The sequence below is a fragment of the Schistocerca nitens genome, chromosome 6, assembly GCF_023898315.1.
Source record: "Schistocerca nitens isolate TAMUIC-IGC-003100 chromosome 6, iqSchNite1.1, whole genome shotgun sequence".
Classification (NCBI taxonomy): Eukaryota; Metazoa; Arthropoda; class Insecta; order Orthoptera; family Acrididae; genus Schistocerca; species Schistocerca nitens.
This window is the reverse complement of record NC_064619.1, coordinates 579111463-579120760: the sequence shown is the minus strand read 5'-3', so window position 1 is coordinate 579120760 and position 9298 is coordinate 579111463. Positions and strand designations below refer to the sequence as shown.

The window sequence follows — 9298 nt, the reverse complement described above, 5'->3', positions numbered from 1 at the left end:
CTGTTGACCAATTAGCGTCAAGGAATCCGTAAGAGGTACTTTTGTGAAAAGGGAAATTACATCAAAACTCACTAGAAGATCACAACTACTTAAGTGGAGAGCCCCCAGTCTGTTGATAAAATCAGCAGAGTTCCGTAAATGGTGTGAACATTTGCCATCCAATGGTCTCAGCAAGGAAGCTAAATGTTTGGCTAAATCATATGTGAGTGCGTCAATGATATGCGTCAGTGATATGCATTAGTAGTCGGCTGTGTGTGATTCACGACTTGTACAATCGCAGCTTTTGTTCTTCTTTAATGAACTATAGTGTCCGCTCCGCCTCGCTTCGTATATGGCGCCAGTAAATTTATATCACGTAATAATATTAATTAAACTTTGACCATCGGACTTTGTAACAAAAGGTGCAGGTTCTGTATTGTGTCATTAGAAAAACAATCAGTTATTCAAATGTGGCTGTTAATTACGAGCACCAGATAAAAATATGAACCAAAGAACACTATAAATGAAAATTGCAACGTGAGCTGTAGACTCATTATTTCAGTTATATGTGGATAGCTGAAGGCTATTAATTTTATTTAATCTATCGCAGAAGTGAAAGAGAAGTGGAAGAAAAGTGGGTCTTCAAGTTCTGCTGAGTGTTATTTTATAATATGTAAAGAAGCAGAGGAAGAACGGAACTTAACTGTGTTATTACATGCAGTCTCTTTGCATGTCAGCCGTTCGCACAAAGATGCAACCGCGCTACTTGCGTTCGGTAGAGGAAGTACGAAATATATTGCAGAACGAGATTTCCACTCCGCAGCGGAGTGTGCACTGATATGAAACTTCCTGGCAGATTAAAACTGTGTGCCGGACCGAGACTCGAACTCGGGACCTTTGCCTTTGGCGGGCAAGTGCTCTACCAACTGAGCTACCCAAGCACGACTCACGCCCCGTCCTCACAGCTTTACTGCTGCCAGTACCTCGTCTCCTACCTTCCAAACTTTACAGAAGCTCTCCTGCGAAACTTGCAAGAGGTAGAGCACTTGCCCGCGAAAGGCAAAGGTCCCGAGTTCGAGTCTCGATCCGGCACACAGTTTTAATCTGCCAGGAAGTTTCATATTGCAGAACGTCTAACTGCTACTCGTGACCGGCGCAAGATGCCAATTACGCCGTCACTACAGCGATAATAGAAGACGTTTTTCCAATTATCTCACGATGTAGCCAATGTAATAATAATAATAATAATAATAATAATAATAATAATAAACCCCGTGGAGGCCCGGGAAAAGAATAGGCCTCCGGTATGTTCTGCCAGTCGTAAAAGGCGACGAAAAGAACAAACCGCTAATAGGGCTAACCCCCCTTTTAGTGTGATTACTTGGTTCAGGACAGAACTAAAGAAGCCTCGGACAAGCGCCGTCATGGTCGGGGACGGCGCTTGAACCCTATGCCCGCCCACAATGGTAATGACACTGCTAGCCAACTGGAAAATGATTTAAATCCAAATAGAGGTGTTTTGCAGGATATGCGTCCTGCAACCACCCTAGAAGGAAAACAAAGACAGAGGATGAGATGGTCAGATGAAGTTAATCGACACCTCATGTTCTGTTATTACCAAGCAACAAACCTAGGAACCAACACAACTGGATACAGATCACAAGTATACACAACATTTATTACCAGATACCCAGAATTAAAATTTTTAACAGCACAACGTCTAGCTGATCAGATTCGTGTAATAATAAAAAATAACAGGATACCCCAGTCAGAATTAGAAAACATCAAACAACAAGTACAACAAATACTGGAACAAAATAATGTACAGTCACAAGAAGAAGAAAATACAGTAATAGACTCAAACATCCCAGAGCAAACAAACAAAGAACAACACACATCAATTAAACAATCAGAGGAAAATGAAATCTTAAGACAGCCACCAGCACAAGCACAAATAGAACATGAAGTGACACACATGTTAGATATAGAAGAAAAATTTCAGTTGACATATATAGAATACAAAGACACAAATACAGACATTAGACCATTCTTGCATAGACCACCAAATAGCCCACAAGTCGAAACAACAATAAAAACTATCAACACAATCATACACAACAAAATAAATGAATACACAACTATGGAAGAGTTACAACTACTGGTTTATGTAGGAGCACTCACTACACTAAATATACACACTAGGCAGATATCAGAACCAACCAACACACAGAAGAAACCCACAAAACCAGCATGGCAACACAGGCTACAGATCAGAATAGAAAAACTGAGAAAAGACATCGGACAGCTAACACAATTTATAAGAAATGAAATATCAGACAAAAAACGAAAAAGGTTAGGTAAAATCTCACAACAAGAAGCAATAGAGCAATTAGATGAAAAGAAGCAAAAATTACAAGCTTTGGCGAAACGACTTAGAAGATACAAAAAAAGTGAAAATAGAAGGAAACAAAACCAAACATTCAACACAAACCAAAAGAAATTTTACCAAACAATAGAAAACACACACATAAAAATAGACAATCCACCAAACATGAGAGAAATGGAACACTTCTGGAGCAGCATATGGTCAAACCCGGTACAACATAACAGGCATGCACGGTGGATACAAGCAGAAACAGATACATACAAGATGATACCACAAATGCCTGAAGTGATAATTTTGCAACATGAAGTCACCCGAGCAATTAATTCTACGCACAATTGGAAAGCCCCTGGAAATGATAAAATAGCAAATTTCTGGCTAAAGAAGTTCACCTCAACACATTCACATCTAACTAAATTATTTAACAGTTACATTGGAGACCCATACACATTCCCTGATACACTTACACATGGAATAACTTATCTGAAACCTAAAGATCAAGCAGACACAGCAAACCCAGCTAAATATCGCCCCATAACATGCCTACCAACAATCTACAAAATATTAACTTCAGTCATTAAACAGAAATTAATGACACATACAACACAGAACAAAATTATAAATGAAGAACAAAAAGGCTGCTGCAAAGGAGCGCGAGGATGTAAAGAGCAACTGATAATAGATGCAGAGGTGACATATCAAGCTAAAACTAAACAAAGGTCTCTACACTACGCATACATTGATTACCAAAAAGCTTTTGATAGTGTACCCCACTCATGGTTACTACAAATATTGGAAATATACAAAGTAGATCCTAAATTGATACAGTTCCTAAACATAGTAATGAAAAACTGGAAAACCACACTTAATATCCAAACAAATTCAGATAATATCACATCACAGCCAATACAGATTAAGCGTGGAATATACCAAGGAGACTCATTAAGTCCTTTCTGGTTCTGTCTTGCTCTGAACCCACTATCCAACATGCTAAATAATTCAAATTATGGATATAATATTACTGGAACATACCCACACAAAATCACACATTTGCTATACATGGATGATCTAAAACTACTGGCAGCAACCAATCAACAACTCAACCAATTATTAAAGATAACAGAAGTATTCAGCAATGATATAAATATGGCTTTTGGAACAGACAAATGTAAGAAAAATAGCATAGTCAAGGGAAAACACACTAAACAAGAAGATTACATACTTGATAACCACAGCGACTGCATAGAAGCGATGGAAAAGACAGATGCCTATAAATACCTAGGATACAGACAAAAAATAGGAATAGATAATACAAATATTAAAGAAGAACTAAAAGATAAATATAGACAAAGACTAACAAAAATACTGAAAACAGAATTGACAGCAAGAAACAAGACCAAAGCTATAAATACTTATGCCATACCAATATTGACCTACTCATTTGGAGTAGTGAAATGGAGTAACACAGACCTAGAAGCACTCAATACACTTACACGATCACAATGCCATAAATATAGAATACATCACATACATTCAGCAACAGAAAGATTCACATTAAGCAGAAAGGAAGGAGGAAGGGGATTTATCGATATAAAAAACCTACATTATGGACAGGTAGACAATTTAAGAAAATTCTTTCTAGAACGCGCAGAAACTAGCAAAATACACAAAGCAATTACTCATATAAATACATCGGCTACACCACTGCAATTTCATAACCACTTCTACAACCCTTTAGATCACATAACATCAACAGATACGAAGAAAGTAAATTGGAAAAAGAAAACACTTCATGGCAAGCACCCGTATCATCTAACACAGCCACACATCGATCAAGACGCATCCAACACATGGCTAAGGAAAGGCAATATATACAGTGAGACAGAAGGATTCATGATTGCAATACAGGATCAAACAATAAACACCAGGTATTACAGCAAGCATATTATTAAAGATCCCAATACCACAACAGATAAATGTAGACTTTGTAAACAACAAATAGAAACAGTAGATCACATCACAAGCGGATGTGCAATACTAGCAAATACAGAATACCCCAGAAGACATGACAATGTCGCAAAAATAATACATCAACAGCTTGCCTTACAACATAAACTTATAAAACAACACGTTCCTACATACAAGTATGCACCACAAAATGTACTGGAGAATGATGAATACAAATTATACTGGAACAGAACCATTATAACAGATAAAACAACGCCACATAACAAACCTGACATCATACTCACCAATAAAAAGAAGAAATTAACACAACTAATCGAAATATCCATACCCAATACAACAAATATACAAAAGAAAACAGGAGAAAAAATTGAAAAATACATCCAACTGGCTGAGGAAGTCAAAGACATGTGGCATCAGGATAAAGTTGACATTATACCAATTATACTATCAACTACAGGAGTCATACCACACAATATCCACCAGTACATCAATGCAATACAGCTACATCCAAACATATATATACAACTACAGAAATCCGTAATTATTGATACATGTTCAATTACCCGAAAGTTCCTAAATGCAATATAACACATACCGTACAGTTAATAGGAAGTGACGCTTGATCAAGGTCCGCGTCACTTTCCATTCTCAACCAGACTTAACGTCTGAGAAAGTAAAGAAATAATAATAATAATTACATGTGAAGTGGATTGCAAATCCTATTGGTGACGTAATGTTCCAAAGGAAATAATGTGATAAGCATGATAATTGATACCAGTCAATAGAACCAGTGGCAGGTTGATATACCAGGAACACTGTTAGAACGTAGTTAATGAAGTAGTGTGAACAATACTCTTAGAATAGGTGGCTGTGTGATTTGCATGGCTTTAGAGGAACTACGTAGAATGAAAGATGCAGGTACATACCAAGAAGGAGGGGGTGGAATCGGCTATTTTATTCCTTTGGGGGAAGGGATATAACTGAAGAAAAGAGTAGCAAGCTGGGAATGGACTGGAAAGTATAGAGCGCTGTACTGCATGGAAGATAATACAGTAAACGTTTAAAGCCAAAATACGTCTTTAAATATGGAATAATATAACCGATTGTACTCTCACTTCCTTGTTAGTATTAAATAATTGCAGCGTATCGCCTAAGACTTGTTGTAACAGCTGTGTGACTATTAAGAAGCTAGATGCAATATCGTACGCTCTAAACTTAGAAAACAAAGAAAACTTACTCCTAGAGCCAAAATCATATTTTCGAACTCGAATGTTCTACCGAAAAATTGTACCCACTGCACAGGTCCTCGATTTATGATACTTATCGTATAGACAGTGACAGAATCTATGAAAATCTTCACTTCACTGCCCTGCTGAACCAGCTTTACTGTGTGTTAACACAGCGTAGCATGCAAGGAGACGGGGTGCTACCAACGTATTGTCTATAGACATGTAATCGAAGATCTATCTGAACAGTGTGAGACTGCTTTAAATAATGTAGGACACTGTATTGCTCCTGATTTATGTATCTCTTATATTTATCTGCTGTATTCAATAAACTAACGAGAAATCGCTATTTAGTATCCTCTGTACAAATAAAAATGAATAAAAACTTATCATGATAACATTACGAAAACATTCTTTTGTAGTAAAACGAAGTATACCAAATTGTTACGAATTAGCAGGGTAATACGCACTTTCGGCTTCGAAACTGTCTGTGTCTACGTTCAATCCACAGTCATACTGAAGCGTAGCGTAATAGGTCTACCACCAAAGTATGCTGGCATGGTAGCTCAGCGTGTTCGGTCAGAGAGCTGGTTGGCCTCTGTAATAAGAATACTGAGTGAAAGGATCAACAAATGAACCTGAACAGCTGTCATGTGACGTCCGCAACGAAAAAAAATAAAATAAAATAAAATAAAAAGAAATTAAAAAATAGAAGGTAAGTAGAGGCAGATGCATAACAAAATCCAGCTGACAAATTATCCAGTATTAAGTCAACAAATTTGACAAAAACAAAACAGCAGACACTAACAAGTGCGGAATTCAGCAAATTTTTATCTTTAGATTTACAGTGTATAGAATCAAGGTAGCGACACAACTTATGGGGGAGAAGTTGTATTAGGATTACTTTGCTGATTGTCGGTCTGCCTAGTTGTGGTTCTGTTCTTTCACAGAGGAGGCAAAAATCTTGTCTGCAGCGAAATTAGAGCCGAAAACTGTACTTTTCTGCTTGAAGGGTGAATGCTTTACCGCTAAGCTGGCGCACAAATGCATCAAACAATCCTCCTTGTTGACCCAATGGTGGCTAAGACTGAGAATTCACAGCTCAGATAGCGAAGTAAGCCGCGGTTTTTGCTGGAACAAGCACCTATACTGAAAACTATGATTCTCTACCTTTCTGACGTCCCTTAACTGACAATAATTCAGAAGATTTAATGTAAAAAAAATGGTTCAAATGGCTCTGAGCACTATGGGACTTAACATCTATGGTCATCAGTCCCCTAGAACTTAGAACTACTTAAACCTAACTAACCTAATGACATCACACAACACCCAGTCATTACGAGGCAGAGAAAATCCCTGACCCCACCGATTTAATGTAAATAACAAGAATATATGTAGTGAGTTTGCCAGAATTATTCTGAACCAAACGTGGAAGTAAATCGATGGTCACGTGGTTGCCAAATATGTTGTACTGTATATATGTGGTATTTGTTCTTTCGAAGATGTCCGAAAGAACAGACACCATTTTGATCGTGCAGTCACTACGAATCAAGACACAACGGAATTTAAGACATTAGCTGGCAGTGGGCATTGATTAACATCAACCGGCTAATGTCTTTAATTGCTTTATGTGTTGATTCAGAGTTGCTGCAGGATCAAAACAATGTCTGTTCTTTTGGACACGTCCGAAAGTACACCCACCACATATACAGGGCGGTCAATTTAAACGTTTCAGCGTAAATATCTGAGGAACAAAAATAGATATTGAAAAACGACTTTCACTGGTACGAATGTATGGCAGGGGCTCACGAAAATAAGTACTATGAGACATTCTAAAGCTCATGCTTTTTTAAATGGGCACCCCGTATTATTTCTTACGCAATCAGTAACATAAATCACAAAAAGAATGGCGCTGGTTGCATCGCAATACGTCAATTAAATCCAGAGAAATGGCACAGCAAAACTGACGCTTGAAATAAATGAAACGCGCAGCTATTACCATGGAGGTAAAAAAAGAAGGGAGTTGTCAGTACGTCACAAACTTGAAGCCGACGTCCGCCATCTTATGTAGACCAGAAAAATTAGGATCACCGCATTTATACCTCCGTGATTCACCGTGGTGATACTTCCCTGTGCCGGCCGGGGTGGCCGAGCGGTTCTAGGCGCTACAGTCTGGAACCGCGCGACCGCTACGGTCGCAGGTTCGAATCCGGCCTCGGGCATGGATGTGTGTGCTGTCCTTAGGTTAGTTAGGTTTAAGTAGTTCTAAGTTCTATGGGACTGATGACCTTAGAAGTTAAGTCCCATAGTGCTCAGAGCCATTTGAACCATACTTCCCTGTGACGTCACTCTGGCGTGCCCATTCACAGTTTCAGCCGTTGGGAATGACCATCGGCTTTCGTGGTCGAATCGCAAATAACATCTGGAGCTTTGATTGGATGGAGACGTAGTTGTTTCCTAGAAAACAAACATTTCAATAATTGTTCACTTTGTTTACATGCACAAGATACGATACCACACCGTACGTTTTTAGCGAACGTGAACATTAAAAATGTTGTGCATACGAGCTGAAAGCTGGAAATGTAACGAACGCGAAGCAGTACCTATAAGCAAACAAGCATTGGTTTCGGAGTTGCAACTTCGTTTGCTATCGATGCAAATACAATAGAAGTGGAATTATATGGTTTTCGACATCATCAGTTTTGACATCATAACCTTCTCTTCTTGGTTATTGTGAATCTATCACTAAAACACAAGTTACATTAACGGAGCCAAGTGTGTCGTATTACTAGAGCAAATAGTCATTACAGAACTGAAAAACGTTCGAAATTGGCTTCCTGACACTATATTATTCGTGAAAGCACTGTAAGTTTTAGTGTTTACATCAGTTGTTGCGTGCACATGACAGAAACAGTGAACAATGATCAGTTGTAAAGAACAGTCTGCTAATGTTTTGTTCTATTTAAGATGGCGACAGGCCCCGCTCGCTCTGGCTTCAAAACAACGTACAGCGTAAATCTGTAGAGCCATTTCCCTTTTTTCTTTTACCTCCGTGGCTATCATACATCTCGACGAGCATGCGTGAACCCCACGTTGCTCACAATCGCGATGTGACTGACGTACGTAATCTCGCTTTAACTGCTGCCACGACGGCCGAAAATAATAATAGGGTTTCCTGCCACAAACACTGATATGTGGGGGCTACACTTGCATCACGCGACGTGCAGTAGCTGTACGTTTCGTTTATTTCAAGCGTCAACTTCGCTTCGTAACTTCTCGGGGTGTAATTGGCGCACTGCGATGCATCCAACACCTTTCTTTTTGTGATTTTTCATGTTAGTGCAAGCGTAAGAAATAATATGGGGTGACCATTTAAAAAAAGGAATTAAATTTGTGTTAAAACTTACATTTGTTTGCCGGCCGTTGTGGCCGAGCGGTTCTAGGCGCTTCAGTCTGGAACCGTGCGATTGCTACGGTCGCAGATTCGAATCCTGCCTCGGGCATGAATGTGTGTGATGTCCTTAGGTAAGTTAGGTTTACGTAGTTCTGCGTTCTAGGAGACTGATGACCTCAGATGTTAAGTCCCATAGTACTCAGAGCCATTTGAACCAATTCTTACATTTGTTTAAGTTTAGAATGTCTCATAGTGTTCACTTTTATGAGCCCCTGCCTTATACCCTTGAAGTCGTTTTTCAATATCCATCGTTGTACCAGAGATATTTGCGCTGAAATGTCTAAGTGG

General features: G+C 38.8%; 1 non-coding gene across 1 annotated transcript; it reads right to left on the bottom strand.

The window, feature by feature from the left end:
* Positions 1-846: 846 nt before the first annotated feature.
* Positions 847-921, bottom strand: Trnaw-cca (transfer RNA tryptophan (anticodon CCA)). The gene has a single exon. It is a non-coding gene; the product is annotated as a tRNA-Trp (tRNA).
* Between the last annotated feature and the right edge of the window lie 8377 nt (positions 922-9298).